At 37.8% G+C, this 15,832-nt stretch overlaps 1 protein-coding gene across 4 annotated transcripts in view; it reads left to right on the top strand.

Annotated features, from left to right (window-relative positions):
- The window catches only part of ATG5 (autophagy related 5), a 226,154-nt gene that overhangs the window by 29,585 nt on the left and 180,737 nt on the right, over positions 1–15,832 (top strand). The gene's annotated exons all lie outside the window — the stretch shown is intronic.

The raw sequence follows: 15,832 nt of genomic DNA, 5'->3' as shown, positions 1-15,832 counted from the left end.
GAGATGCAAGATATTGAAATGCTGCCGTATAGATGTAGTTGAATGAAAAATATACAGACTGAGACAGTATTCAAATGAAATCATGAAAAATACAAATAGGTTAAAAATACTTGCTTCCTGAATCTGAGACTGTTAAAACTAAGAGTTTTAAAAGAGATTTAAGACAAATAAAGGAAACCAATAGATATTTAATAAGTGTAGCTGACTCAAATTCAAGGACTATTATGATAAGCAAGGAGTGAGCTTTTGGAACTCACCTTGTGCTGGTAAAATCCCAAGAGAGTAGATTGTTCATGATGATTTAGAAACATTTGAAATTATATTTTGTATTGAGTTATGGATCAAGTTTCTCACTTTTTGAAGTGGTTCTGGGAAGGAATGACAGAATTCCCTTTTTGTAGCATTCTTTTTTTAAATCCAAATGGAATACTGGGCTTCCTGATCATAGACTCTTTGTGACCCTTCTTGAATAGTTTTGAATAGTTTGACTTCAGGCAGCATAGATGAGACAAATGCTTTCTGTTTCTTTTTATTCCTTAAAAGAATTGGAGGTTTTGGAATGAGAAGGTGGCATAAAAGGAGTGTAAGAGGATCAAGGATCAGGAGAATAGAGAGAAGGAAAGGAAGGAAAAAGGTTGTGGGTGAGTAGCTTATATAATGTGAACTAACAAATAGGATATATCTGTGTACTGGGGAGGTGCAGTTGGTTAAGGCATTTGGCTCCTAACCAAAAGGTTGGATGTTTAAATCCACCCAGAGGTGCCTTGGAAGAAAAATCTGATGATATGCTTCCAAAAAATCAGCCATCGAAAACGCTGGCAGTGCGCAGTTCTGTTCTGACACACATGGGGTCACCATGAGTTGGAATCCACTCAACAGCAGCTGGTTTTGTACTTAACAGTTCTATCTATATTATAATTATATTGAAATTGTATTGCTTTGTGTGCATTAGTTACAGATCACCATAGTTTGTGAGTCTAACACACAGCTTTTCAATTTTATTATAAAGTGGAGCTTCTCAACAGCACTATCTAATTCTTTGTGAGCAGGGGTACCCTGTGCATTTTTGAATGTTTAGCAGTAACTCTGGCATAGTACCAGTAGTACTCTGTCCAGTTGTGATAAGCAAAAGTGTGGAGATACATTGCCAACTGTCTCTTGAGAGGCAAAAACACCCCCAGTTGAGAAGCTTTGGAAGAAATGGAAAACCTCAATTTAGCATATACAGTAAATTATATAGTGCTGGAAGATGAGCCCCTCAGGTTGGAAGGCACCTAAAATATGACTGAGGAAGAGCTGCCTCCTCAAAGTAGAGTCGACCTTAGTGAAGTGGATGGAGTAAAGCTTTCAGGACCTTCCTATGCTGATGTGGCACAACTCAAATAAGAAGAAACAGTTGCAAACATCTGTTAATAAGTGGAATGTGGAATGTATTAAATATGAATCCAGGAAAATTAAAAGCTATCTGAGGCATTAGTGACCTGAAATAGACTGGTATTGACCATTTTGAATTGGACAATCATATGGTCTACTATATTGGGAATGACAAATTGAAAAGGACTGGTGTCACGTTGTCAGAAAGAGCATTTCAAGATATATCCTGAAGTACAGTGCTGTCAGTGACAGGATAATATCCATATGTCTACAAGGAAGAACAGTTAATATGACTGTTATTCAAATTTACACACCAACCACTAATGCCTAAGATGAAGAAATTGAAGATTTTTACCAACTTCTGTGGCCTGAAATTGAGCAGACATGCAATCAAAATGCATTGATAATTACTGGTGATGGCAATGCGAAAGTTGGAGACAGCGAAGGACCAGCCATTGAAAAAATATGGCCTTGGTGATAGAAATGATGTGGGAGATTGCATGATAGAATTTTGCAAGACCATTGACCTAGTCATTGGAAATACCTTTTATCAACAACATAAAAGGTGACTATACACGTAGACCTTGCGGGATGGAATACACAGAAATCAATTCAACTACGTCTGTGGAAAGATTATAGAGAAGCTTAATATCATCAGTCAAAACAGACTGAAACGTTTGCTCCTATGCAAGTTCAACTTGAAGCTGAAGGAAATTAAAACAGGTCCATGAGAGCCAAAATATGACCTTGACTACATCCCACCTGAATTTAAAACCATCTCAAGAATAGACTCGATGCATTGAACACTAATAACCAAAGACCAGATAAGTTGTAGAATGACATCAAGGACATCATACATGAAGAAAGCAAAAGGTCATTAAAAAGACGGGAAAGAAAGAAAAGACCACAATGGATGTCAGAAAAAAACTGAAACTTGCTATTGTACGTAGAGTTGCTAAAGTGAATGGAAGAAATGATGAAGAAAAAGAGCTAAACAGAAGATTTCAAAGGGGAGCTCGAGAAGACAGAGTAAAGAATTATAATGAAATGTGCAAACACCTGGAATTAGAAAACCAAAAGAGGAGAACACACTCAGCATTTCTCAAGTTGAAAGAACCGAAGAAAAAATTCAAGCCTTGAGTTGCAATACTAAAGGATTCTATGGGCAAAATATTGAACCATAGAGGAAGCATCAAAAGCAGATGGAAGTAATACACAGAGTCACTGTACCAAAAGAATTGGTTGATGTCAACCATTCGGGAGGTAGCAGATGATCAAGAACGAATAGTACTGAAGAAAGAAGTTCAAGCACTGAAGGCACTGACGAAAAACAAGGCTCCAGGAATTGACAGAACAGTAATTGAGATGTTTCAACAGATGAATGCAATGCTGGAAGCTCTTACTTGCCTGTGCCAAGAGATTTGGAAGACAGCTACCTGGCCATCCCACAGGAGAGATCCATGCTCATGCCCATTCCAAAGAAAAGTGATCTAACAGAAAGCAGAAATTGTCAAACAATATTAATATCATACACAAGTAAATTTTTGCTGAAGACAATTCAAAAGCAGTTGCAGCAATGTATCGATAGAGAGCTGGCAGAAATTCAAGGCAGATTCAGAAGAGGACGTAGAACGAGGGATATCATTGCTGATGTCAAATGGATCTTGGCTGAAAGCAGAGAATACTAGATATATATACCTCTTTTCTATTGGCTATGCAAAGGCATTGGGCTATGTGGTTCATAACAAATTATGGATAACATTGCAAAGAATGGGAATTCCAGAACACTTAATTGTGCTCACGAGGAACCTCTACATAGACCAAGAGACAGTTTTTTGAACAGAACAAGGGGATACTTCGTGTTTAAAACCAGGAAAGGTGTTGGTCAGGGTTGTATCTTTTCACCATACTTATTCAACCTGTATGCCAAGCAAATAATCCAAGAAGCTGGACTATATGAGGAGGCCTGGTGGCACAGTGGTTAAGAACTCGGCTGCTAACCAATAGGTCAGCAGTTCACATCCACCAGCTGCTCCTTGAAAACCCTACGGGGCAGTTCTACTCTGTACTCTAGGGTTGCTATGAGTTGGAATTGACTCCGTGGCAGTGGTTTTGGGTTTTTATTTTTTGGTTTTGGACTATATGAAGAAGAACGCAGCATCAGGATTGGAGGAACACTCATTAACCTGCGATATGCAGATGACACAACCTTGCTTGCTGAAAGTGAAGCGCTTACTGATGAAGATTAAAGACTCTACAGCCTTCAATATGGATTACACCTCACCTAAAGAAACAGAATCCTCACAACAGAACCAATAAGCGACATCGTGATAAATGGAGAAAAGACTGAAGTTGTCAAGGATTTTGTTTTACTTGGATCCACAATCAGTGCCCATGGAAGCACCAGTCAGGGAATTAAACGTCGTATTGCATGGGGCAAATCTGCTGCAAGAGGCCTTTTTAAAGTGTTAAAAAGCAAAGATGTCACTTTGAGGACTAAGGTGTTCCTGACGGCAAGCCATGGTATTTTCAGTTGCCTCATATGCATGCAAAAGCTGGACAATGATGAAGACCAAAGAAGAATTGATGCCTTTGAATTATGGTGTTGGCAAAGAATATTGAGTATACCATGGACTGTCAGAAGAACAGACACATCTGTCTTGGAAGAAGTATAGCCAGAATGCTCCTTAGAAGCAAGCATGACGAGACTTCATTATCAGAAGGGACCAAATGCTGGAGAAGAACATCTTGCTTGGTAAAGCAGAGGGTCAGCAACAAAGAGGAACACTGCCAATGAGACGAACTGACAGAGTGGCTGCAACAGTGGGGTCAAGCAGCAGCGATTGTAAGGATGGCGCAGGACTGGGCAGTGTTCTGATGTTATATATAGGGTCGCTAGGAGTTGGAACTGACTGAGCGGCACCTAACAATAGCAAGTAAATGATTGTTAAATCATCATTATTCAGCTGCTGCTTTATTCTATCCTGTATGATGTTCATTTTTGTATTAAACATGGTTTGTATCCCATAAGCTCATATTCTGGGTATGATATTAATAGATATTGTCTGGACATATTTCTCTCTTACTGCAGAACATTGATTTTGGCTGAAATGTATCATGTTCCTACCTTCTGAAAGTTTTATTGTTGTTGTTGTTAGGTGCCGTTGAGTTGGTTCCGACTCATAGTGACCCTGTACATAACAGAACGAAACACTGCCCAGTCCTGCGCCATCCATACAATCGTTGTTATGCTTGAGCTCATTGTTGCAGCCACTGTGTCAGTCTACCTTGTGGAGGCTCTTCCTCTTTTAGTGAAATTATATTCTCCTTTAGAGAGCTTACATGGAAGTCATTGTGTTCCAGTATCTTCATTTTAGTTCTGGGGCTCTTAATTTTTTTTTTATGCATGATATCATTTTCATAGTTATGCCATGCTCTAAGCTTGTACAGTTAATGACTTTTCATATATTTTTCCTTTAGTATTTTTAGGTACTTTATATATACTATTTAAGAAATGAATAACTCAACCCTGAATGTAATTCAGGGCCTCTGGGCTAAGTCTTGATCTTTTCTCTCTTTGCTACCAACAACAGCAATTTTCTACTGTACTAAAAATATATATATATTTATATTTTCCTGAAAATAAGCTAGCTCTATAAAAATCTACCTGGCATTTAAGCAAGGGGCTTTATAGTTTACGGTAATCATCATGGGAAGCAGTGATCATCCAAGCATGTAGGATTTGCACTTTTGAGATCATACAAGTGTCTTAACAGTAGGAAAAAAAAAAAAAAACCCATTGCCATTGAGTTGATTCCGACTCATAGTGACCCTATAGGACAGGGTAGAACTGCCCCACAGGGTTTCCAAAGAGTGCCTGGTGGATTTGAACCGCCAACCTTTTGGTAAGCAGCTGTAGCTCTTAGCCACTACACCACCAGGGTTTCCCATAACAGTAGAGGAGTATTTAATTAACTACAATGATGACATCTTTTCTATACTTGATTCTTGTGCAGTTTTGATAAATTCAGGCAGGAAAGAAAGTCAGGCATATTTAGACACTTCATACAAGAAGGAAGAGAGGTCATAAATTGATATTCTTTCTCCTTCCACGACTCTGTCCTCCTATTAAGATTGTGTCGTTGAAGGTGATAGTTCGCAATTAGAAAAACAAAATCCAAAACTGCAGTCCTAGCCAAATCATGCATTTTATGACCCTGAGATGGTAAAAAAAAAAAATTGACTTCTTATAGGTGGGACCGAAAGTAAGAGTATTGGGGATCTTTTTTTTTTTTTTTGATAAATGCCTTGCTTTTAAGGAATTTTCAGAAATAGTATACAAAGTCACAATAGCAGAAATAAATAATAGCAGAATAGTATATTCCTAAAGCAGATTGTGTTTTTCCTTTACTGTTAATTCTCTGTCATTATATTTTATCCTTCTACTTGGCTGACAGATTGTGTGAGAAGGGAAAAATGGTTCCAAATATATGATAAAAGAATATTTTTTGAAGTTCAGTTTGTTAAGGTATAATTTACATGGAGTGAAATTCATCTTTTTGGGGGGGTATACTTTGATGAGTTTTGACAAATGCATCAGTTGTGTAACTGCCACCACAATCAAGATAATGGAACACTTCTATCACCCCACAAAGTTCCCTTGGGCTTCATTATAGTCCGTTCCATTGCTCTGTCCTCAGCCCCTGGCAATCATTGGTCTAATTTCTGTCCTTGAAGTTTTGCCTTCTTTGGAATGCTCTTTAGATGGAATCATAGTATCTAGCCTTTTGTGTCTTGGTTCTTTCACTTAGCATAATACTTTTGAGATTCATCCTGGCTGTTGCAAGATTCCTTCAACAACCGTGGCTCCTTTCTTTTTCATTGCTAAGTAGTATTCCACTTTATGGCTTTACTACAAATTGTTTATCCATTCATCAATTGATGGACATCGGATTGTTTCCAGTATGAAAAAAAAACTGCTGTGAACTTCCATATACAGGTCTTTGGGTTGATATATGCCAAACTATATATATATTAAAAGGTAAAAACCTTAGTTTTGGTTTCTGGGTGTTCACTGTTGGTTTGTAGAAATGCCGTTGAGTTTTGTGTTGATATTGTATCCTACGACCTTGCTAAACCCCCACCTATTAATTAGTTCTGGGATTTTTTTTTTTTTTTTAGGGTCCTTGGGATTTTCTACGTGGACAGTCATGTTATCTGCTAGTATAGTTTTATTTCTTCCTTTACAATCTTTAAAATTTTATTTCTTTTTCTTGTTTTATGGCAGTGGCCAGAATTTCTATAAGAGTGGTGGGTAGTGAACATTCTTGTGTTGTTGATTTAGGGGCAGTGCATTCAGCCTTTCATCTTTAAGTATGCTGTTAGCTTTAGGGTTTTGTAGATAGCTTTTATCAAGTTTTTATCTATTCCTAACTTCCAGGGAGTTTTATCATTCCAGGAGTGTTGGATTTTGTCAAATGTTTTTTCCACCTTAATGTAATGGTCATATAATTTTTCATCTTTAGCTTGTTGTTACGGTGAATTGCATTGATTGATTTTTTAAAATGTTGAGCCAGTCTCTCATACTTGTAAAAACACCATGACCAAATGGGGTTCCTGTATAATTCCTTTTTTTTTTCTCAGTATTTACTGTGTTTTAGGTGCAAGTTTACACAGCAAATTAGGTTCCCGTTTTTGTTTTTTGTTTTTTTTTTAATAATTTACATTCACATTGTTCTGTGACATTGGTTACAGTTTTCACAATGTGTCAGCATTCTCGTTATTTCCATTCTGTTTATTCAGTTTCCATTGATTTAGCTTCCCTGCCTCTCCTTACCGTTTCATCTTTGTTTTTGGGTAAATGTTGACTGTTTGGTCTCATATAGTTGATTGTTTAAGGGAGAACAGTACTCATGGGTGAGTACTGTTTATTTTATGAACCAATCTATTATTTGGCTGAATACTGACTTCTGGGACTAACTTCAGTTCCAAGCTGAAAGGGTACCTTAGGGCAATAGTCTCAGGGGTTCCTCTAGTCCCTTGGTCCAGTAAGTCTGGCCATTTTTAGGAATTTGAATTTTGTTCTTTATTTTTCTCCCGTTCTATCCCGGTCATGTGTAATTCTTTTTATACATTGTTGGATTCAGTTTGCCAGTGTTTTGTTGAGGATATTTGTGTTGCAGTTCATGAGAGACATTGGTCTATAGTTTTCTTTTGGGTAGTACAAAGGGCTAATGTGTTCTGCTGCTAACTGAAAGGTTGGAAGTTCAAGCCTGGCCATAGGCATCTCAGAAGAAAGGCCTGGCAATCTGCTTCTGAAAAATCAGCCGTTGAAAACCCTATGCAGCACGGTTGTACTCAGACACACACTGGGTTGCCTTGAGTTGGAGTCAACTGGTTTGATTTTGTTTGGTTTTATCATCAGGATAATACTTGCCTCATGAAATGAGTTGGGAAGTATTTTCTCTTGTATTTTCTGGAAGAGATTTTATAAAATGGTGCTAATTCTTCTTTAAATATTTGGTAGAATTCTCTAGGGAGACATCTGGATGTGGAGATTTTCAGGAGCTTTTAAATTACAAATTCAGTTTCCTTGATGCATGTAGGATTATTTAGATTGTTTGGTCTTGATTGAGTTTTGGTAGTTTGTGGTTTTTGAGGAATTGGCTCATTTCTTCTAAGTTGTTGAATTTATGAACATAAGTCATTTGTAGTATTTATTTCTGTTTTTCATGGCTGCAGTTGTGTCTTGTCTTACTTTCATCAGCTTTGTTAAAGATGTCAATTTTATTGATTTTTTTAAAACCAGCTTTTTGCGTCATTGTTTTTTCTTTATTGTTTTCCTGTTTTCAATTTCATTAATTTTTTGGTCTTATTTTCTTCCTCCTGCTTGCTTTGGATTAATTTTGCTCTTCTTTTTCTAGTTTCTTGTAGGAACTTAGGTTATTGATCTGAGACTTTATGTCATTTTTAATGTAAGCATTTAGTGCTGTAAATTTACCTTTCATCACTTCTTTAGCTGTATTCCACAAACTTTGACATGTTGTCTTTTCCTTTTCATTCAGTTATATGTATTTTTTACATTTCTTTGAGACTTCCTTTTTGACTCGTGGCTTAATGAAAAGTATGTTGTTTAATTTCCATGTGTTTTTAGAGAGTTTTCTGTTACTGATTTCTGTTTTTTTTTCCCATGTGGTCAGTAAACACACTGTGTAATTTCAATTGTTTTAAATTTGTTGAGGTTCATTCTGCACTTTTAATTCCCTCACCATGCAATCCCTAGGTTCTGATTTTTACCTTCTAGATATGTCTTGAACTTCATGCTTTGTCTACCTGAATGCAGACCCATCAAATTTCTCATTTGGATCACTTTATTTGTCTCCTTGCCTCTAATACTGTTCAACTTCAGTTTATCTTCCTCAGTTCCCTAAATGAGCTTTCTAAAGTACGCATCAGACACTGTTATTCCCTTCTTAAAAACTTTACTGGCCTCTGGTCCCCCACAGTGTAAAGTCCAAACAATAGCATGATGTGTACATAAGGCCTTCCATGAGCCCAATTCTTCCCAGGTAAACTAAACTACAGTATTTGTTTTCATGAACGTTGAATGATATTTTGTGCTTATATTCCTTTGCACATGTTCCCTGAATCTTTTGTTGCTCCTCCCAGCTTTTTTTTTTTTATAATTTTTATTGTGCTTTAAGTGAAAGTTTACCAATCAAGTCAGTCTCTCGTACAAACACCCATACACACCTTGCTACACACTCCCAATTACTCTCCCCCTAGTGATGCAGCCCGCTCTCTCCCTCCACTCTCTCCTTTGGTGTCCATTTCGCCACCTTCTAACCCCCTCCACCCTCTCATCTCCCCTCCCGGCAAGAGATGCCAACATAGTCTCAAGTGTCCAGCCGATCCAGGAAGCTCACTCCTCACCAGCATCCCTCTCCAACCCATTGTCCAGTCCAGTCCAGTCCATGTCTGAAGAGTTGGCTTCGGGAATGGTTCCTGTCCTGGGGCAACAGGAGGTCTGGGGGCTGTGACCTCCGGGGTCCTTCTAGTCTCAGTCAGACCATTAAGTCTGGTCTTATGAGCATTTGGGGTCTGCATCCCACTGCTCTCCTGCTCCATCAGGGGATCTCTGTTGTGTTCCCCATCAGGGCAGTCGTTGGTTGTACCCGGGCACCATCTGGTTCTTCTGGTCTCAGGATGACGTACTCTCTGGTTCACGTGGCCCTTTCTGTCTCTTGGGCTCGTAACTGCCTTGTGTTCTTGGTGTTCTTCATTCTCCTTTGATCAAGGTGGGTTGAGACCAACTGATGCATCTTAGATGGCTGCTTGCTAGCGTTTAAGACCCCAGACGCCACTCTTCAAAGTGGGATGCAGAATGTTTTCTTAATGGATCTTATTATGTGCATTGACGTAGATGTCCCCTGAAACCATGGTCCCTAGAGCCCTGTCCCTGCTACGCTGGCCTTCGAAGCATTCAGTGTATTCAGGAAACTTCTTTGCTTTTGGTTTAGTCCAATTGTGCTGACCTCCCCTGTATTGTGTGCTGTCTTTCCCTTCACCTAAAGTAGTTCTTCTCTACTAACCTAATTAGTGAATGCCCCTCTCCCAACCCCCTCCGCCCCCCTCTCGTAACCACAAAAGAATGTTTTCTTCTCAGTTTAAACTATTTCTCAAGTTCTTATAACAGTGGTCTTATACAATATTTGTCCTTTTGCAACTGACTAATTTCACTCAGCATAATGCCTTCCAGGTTCCTCCATGTTACGAAATGTTTCACAGATTCCTCACTGCTCTTTATCGATGCATATTATTCCATTGTGTGAATATACCATAATTTGTTTATCCATTCATCCGTTGATGGACACCTTGGTTGCTTCCAGCTTTTTGCTATTGTAAACAGGGCTGCAGTAAACATGGGTGTGCATATATCTGTTTATGTAAAGGCTCTTATTTCTCTAGGATATATTGCAAGGAGTGGGATTGCTAGGATCGTATGGTAGTTCTATTCCTAACTTTTTAAGGAAGCGCCAAATCGATTTCCAAAGTGGTTGTACCATTTTACATTCCCACCAGCAGTGTATAAGTGTTCCAGTTTCTCCGCAGCCTCTCCAACATTTATTATTTTGTGTTTTTTAGATTAATGCCAGCCTTGTTGGAGTGAGATGAAATCTCATTGTAGTTTTGATTTGCATTTCTCTAATGGCTAATGATCGTGAACATTTCCTCATATATCTGTTAGCTACCTGAATGTCTTCTTTAGTGAAGTGTCTATTCATATCTTTTGCCCATTTTTTTAATTGGGTTATTTGTCTTTTTGCAGTTGAGTTTTTGCAGTATCATGTAGATTTTAGAGATAAGGCGTTGATCAGAAATGTCATAGCTAAAAACTGTTGCCCAGTCTGTAGGTAGTCTTTTTACTCTTTTGGTGAAGTCTTTGGATGAGCAGAGGTGTTTGATTTTTAGGAGCTCCCAGTTATCTAGTTTTTCTTCTACATTCTTTATAATGTTTTGTATACTGTTTATGCCATGTATTAGGGCTCCTAACGTTGTCCTTATTTTTTCTTCCATGATCTTTATCGTTTTAGATTTTATATTTCGGTCTTTGATCCATTTTGAGTTAGTTTTTGTGCATGGAGTGAGGTATGGGTCTTGTTTAATTTTTTTGCAGATGGATATCCAGTTATGCCAGCACCATTTGTTAAAAAGACTGTCTTTCCCCCATTTAACTGTTTTGGGACCTTTGTCAAATATCAGCTGCTCATATGTGGATGGATTTATGTCTGGATTCTTAGTTCTGTTCCACTGGTCCATGTATCTGTTGTACCAGTACCAGGCTGTTTTGACTACTGTGGCGGTATAATGGGCTCTAAAATCAGGTAAAGTAAGGCCTCCCACTTTGTTCTTCTTTTTCAGTAATGCCTTATTTATCCGGGGCCTCTTTCCCTTCCTTATGAAACTGGTGATTTGTTTCTCCATCTCATTAAAGAATGTCCTTGGGATTTGGATTGGAATTGCTTTAAATGTATAGATCGCTTTTGGTAGAATAGACATTTTTATAATGTTAAGTCTTCCTATCCACGAGCAAGGTATGTTCTTCCACTTATGAAGTCTCTTTTGGTTTCCTGCAGAAGTGTACTGTAGTTTTCTTTGTGTGAGTCTTTTACATCTCTGGTAAGATTTATTCCTAAGTATTTTATCTTCTTGGGGGCTACCATAAATGGCATTGACTTGGTGATTTCCCCTTTGATGTTCTTTTTCTTGGTGTAGAGGAATCCAACTGACTTTTGTATGTTTATCTTGTATCCCGATACTCTGCTGAACTCTTCTATTAGTTTCAGTAGTTTTCTGGAGAATTCCTTAGGGTTTTCTGTGTATAAGATCCTCTCATCTGCAAAAAGAGATACTTTTACTTCTTCTTTGCGAATCTGGATGCCCTTTATTTCTTTATCTAGCCTAATTGCTCTAGCTAGGACATCCAGCACAATGTTGAATACGAGTGGTGATAAAAGGCATCCTTGTCTGGTTCCCCATCTTAGTGGGAATGTTTTCAGGCTCTCTCCATTTAGGGTGATGTTGGCTGTTGGCTTTGTATAAATGCCCTTTATTATGTTGAGGAATTTTCCTTCTATTCCTATTTTGCTGAGAGTTCTTATCATGAATGAGTATTGAACTTTGTCAAATACCTTTTCTGCATCGATTGGTAAAATCATGTGATTCTTTTGTTTTACTTATATGGTGAATTACATTAATTGTTTTTCTAAGGAGAACCATCCCTGCATACCTAGTATGAATCCCACTTGGTCATGGTGAATTATTTTTTTTTTGATATGTTGTTGAATTCTATTGGCTAGAATTTTGTTGAGGATTGTTGCATCTATGTTCATGAGGGATATAGGTCTCTAATTTTGTTGTGGTGTCTTTACCCAGCTTTGGTATCAGGGATATGGTGGCTTCATAGAATGAGTTTGGTAGTATTCTGTCCTTTTCTGTGCCCTGAAATACCTTTAGTAGTAGTAGTGTTAACTCTTCTCTGAAAGTTTGGTAGAACTCTGCAGTGAAGCCGTGCAGACCAGGGCTTTTTTTAGTTGGGAGTTTTCTGATTACCTTTACAATCTCTTCTTTCATTATGGGTCTATTTAGTTGTTCTACCTCTGTTTGTGTTAGTTTAGGTAGGTAGTATGTTTCTAGGAATTGATCCATTTCTTCTACGTTTTCAAATTTGAGTATAGTTTTTCATAGTAATCTGATATGATTCTTTTAATTTCAGTTGGGTCTGTTGTAATATCGCCCCTCTCATTTCTTATTTGAGTTATTTGCTTCCTCTCCTGTTTTTCTTTTGTCAGTTTGGCCAGTGGTTTTGTCAATTTTGTTGATTTTTTCAAAAAACCAACTTTTGGTCTTGTTAATTCTTGCAGTTGTTTTTCTGTTTTCTATTTCATTTAGTTCAGCTCTAATTTTTATTATTTGTTTTCTTCTGGTGCCTGTGGGTTTCTTTTGTTGCTCTCTTTCCATTTGTTCAAGTTGTTGGGATAATTCTTTGATTTTGGCCCTTCTTTTTGGATGTGTGAATTTACTGATACAAATTGGCCTCTGAGCACCGCTTTTGCTGTGTCCCAAAGGTTCTGATAGGAAGTGTTTTCATTCTCATTGGATTCTCTGAATTTCTTTATTCCATCCTTAATGTCTTCTATAATCCAGTCTTTTTGAGTAGGGTATTGTTCAGTTTCCAAGCGTTTGATTTCTTTTCCCGTTATTGAGTTCCACTTTTATGGCCTTATGGTCAGAGAAGATGCTTTGTAATATTGGAATGTTTTGGATTCTGCTAAGGCTTGCTTTATGACCTAATATGTGGTCTATTCTAGAGGATGTTCTGTGTGCGCTAGAAAAGAAAGTATACTTGGTTGCTGTTGGGTAGAGTGTTCTGTATATGTCTACAAGGTCAAGTTGGTTGATTTGTGGCATTTAGATCTTCCATGTCTTTATTGAGCTTCTTTCTGGATGTCCTGTCCTTCACCGAAAGTGGTGTGTTGAAGTCTCCTACTATTATTGTGGAGCTGTCTATCTCACCTTTCAATGCTGATGGAGTTTGTTTTATGTATCTTGCAGCCCTGTCATTTGGTGCATAAATATTTAATACGGTTATATCATCTTGGTATATTGTCCCTTTAATCATTTTATAGTGTACTTATCTTTTCTGATGGATTTAACTTTAAACTTTATTTTTTCAGAAATTAATATTGCCACTCCTACTCTTTTTTGATTGTTGTTTGCTTGATATATTTTTTTCCATCCTTTGAGTTTGTTTGTGTCTCTAAGGTGTGTCTCTTGTAGGCAGCATATAGATGGATCTTGTTTTTTAATCCATTCTGCCACTCTCTGTCTCTTTATTGGCGCATTTAGTTCATTTATATTCAGGGTAATTATGGATAGGTATGAATTTAGTGCTATCATTTTGATGTCTTTTTGTGTGTGTTGACAGTTTCTTTTTCCCACTTGACTTTATGTGCTGAGTAGATTTTCTTTATATAGTGTCCTTTCCTCATATTTGTTGTTGTTGATTTTGTTTCTGCTGAGTCTGTATTTTTCTCTTGTATTTTATTTTGATGAGTAGGATAGTTTATCTCCTTTGTGGTTACCTTATTATTTACCCCTATTTTTCTAAATTTATAACTAACTTTTATTTCTTTGTATTGCTGTATCCTCCTCTCCATATGGAAGGTGTATGATTACATTTCTTAGTCCCTCTTTATTATTTTAATGTTGTCTTCTTTTATATAATAACATTGCTCTTACCCTGTGTTGGGTTTTTTTTTTTTTAATCTTGTTTTGTTTTTTTTTTTTTTTTTGGATTTCCCTGTCTGGGTTGACTTCTGGTTGCTCTGCCCAGTGTTCTAGTCTTGGGTTGACACCTGATATTATTGAGTTTCTAACCAAAGAACTCCCTTTAGTATTTCTTGTAGTTTTTCTGGAAATGTCTTAATTTGTTTAATGTGTTTTTCTGGAAATGTCTTAATTTCACCTTCATATTTAAGGGAGAGTTTTGATGGATATACGATTCTTGGCAGGCAGTTTTTTTCCTTCAGTTTTTTAAACATGCCATCCCATTGCCCTCTTGCCTGTATGGTTTCTGCCGAGTAGTCCGAGCTTATTCTTATTGGCTCTCCTTTGTAGGTGACTTTTTGTTCACCCCCCTGCTCTTATAATTCTTTATCTTTGGTTTTGGCAAGCTTGATTATAGTATGTCTTGGTGACTTTCTTTTAAGATCTACCTTATGTGGAGTTCGATGACCATCTTGGGTAGATATCTTCTTATCTTTCACAATATCAGGGAAGTTTTCTACCAACAAATCTTCAACAATTTTCTCTGTATTTTCTATTTTCCCTCCCTGTTCTGGTACTCCAGTTACTCGTAGGTTATTTCTCTTGATAGAGTCCCACATGATTCTTAAGGCTTCTTCATTTTTTTTAATTGTTTTATCTGATTTTTCTTCAAATATATATTAGTGCCACGTGATTTATCTTTGAGTTCAGAAATTCTAGCTTCTACTTGCTCAGTTCTGCTCCTCTGACTTTCTATTGTGTTATCTAATTCTGTAATTTTATTGTTAATCTTCTGAATTTCTGATTGCTGTCTGTCTATGGATTTTTCCAGCTTATTAAACTTTTCATTACGTTCCTGAATAATCTTTCTAATTTCTTCAGTTGCTTTATCTGTGTGTTCCTTGGCTTGTTCTGCGTATTGCCTCATTTCCTTCCTAATGTCTTGAAGGGTTCTGTATATTAAACTTTTGTATTCTGCATCTGGTAATTCCAGGAATACACTTTCATGTAGAAGATCCCTGGATTCTTTGTTTTGAGTGGCTGTTGACGTGATCATGGCCTGTTTCTCTTTGTGACTTGATATTGACTGTTGTCTCAGAGCCATCTCTAAGTTATTGTATTAGTTTATGCTTGCTTGCTGTGTCGTAGCTGCTTGTTTTGTTTTGGTATACCCCTATGGGTTGCTTGAGGGAGCTAGCTTGATTATTTTCACCTTTGGAGCTCTGGTGTCCTGTCCCCAGCTGGCTAGAGCTGTTATCAGGTATATCAGTCTAGGATTCTATTCAGTTTTCTTGTATGAATTCAGCCCAGGTTTCCAGGTAGCTGATATCAAGTGTATGGTACAGGCTCTGTCCTACAGTCTTAGAGGGGCAGGGTTGATTGGCGTATATACCAGTATCTGATTGCAGGAGGGCATCACGCTCTGGACAAGCAGGGGGCTGAGAACCTACCCCCAGGTGTCTGTGAGGAAAACGCGTCTCTGTTCCGTAGAGTGTGCTGGTGGGTGGGTTCTGCAGAGGGACCATGGGCACCCAAAGTTTTTGGTTGTAAGGACTGGGAGGTACCAGTTATCTTTGGACCCCTTTCATGGGTGGCTGGGTGAACTCAGTGGAGCTATCAGTCTTTAGGT

Source organism: Elephas maximus, chromosome 1 (genome assembly GCF_024166365.1).
Source record: "Elephas maximus indicus isolate mEleMax1 chromosome 1, mEleMax1 primary haplotype, whole genome shotgun sequence".
NCBI classification, from domain to species: domain Eukaryota; kingdom Metazoa; phylum Chordata; class Mammalia; order Proboscidea; family Elephantidae; genus Elephas; species Elephas maximus.
Note: the sequence above shows the minus strand (reverse complement) of the source record. Positions and strands in the feature narration are given on the sequence as shown.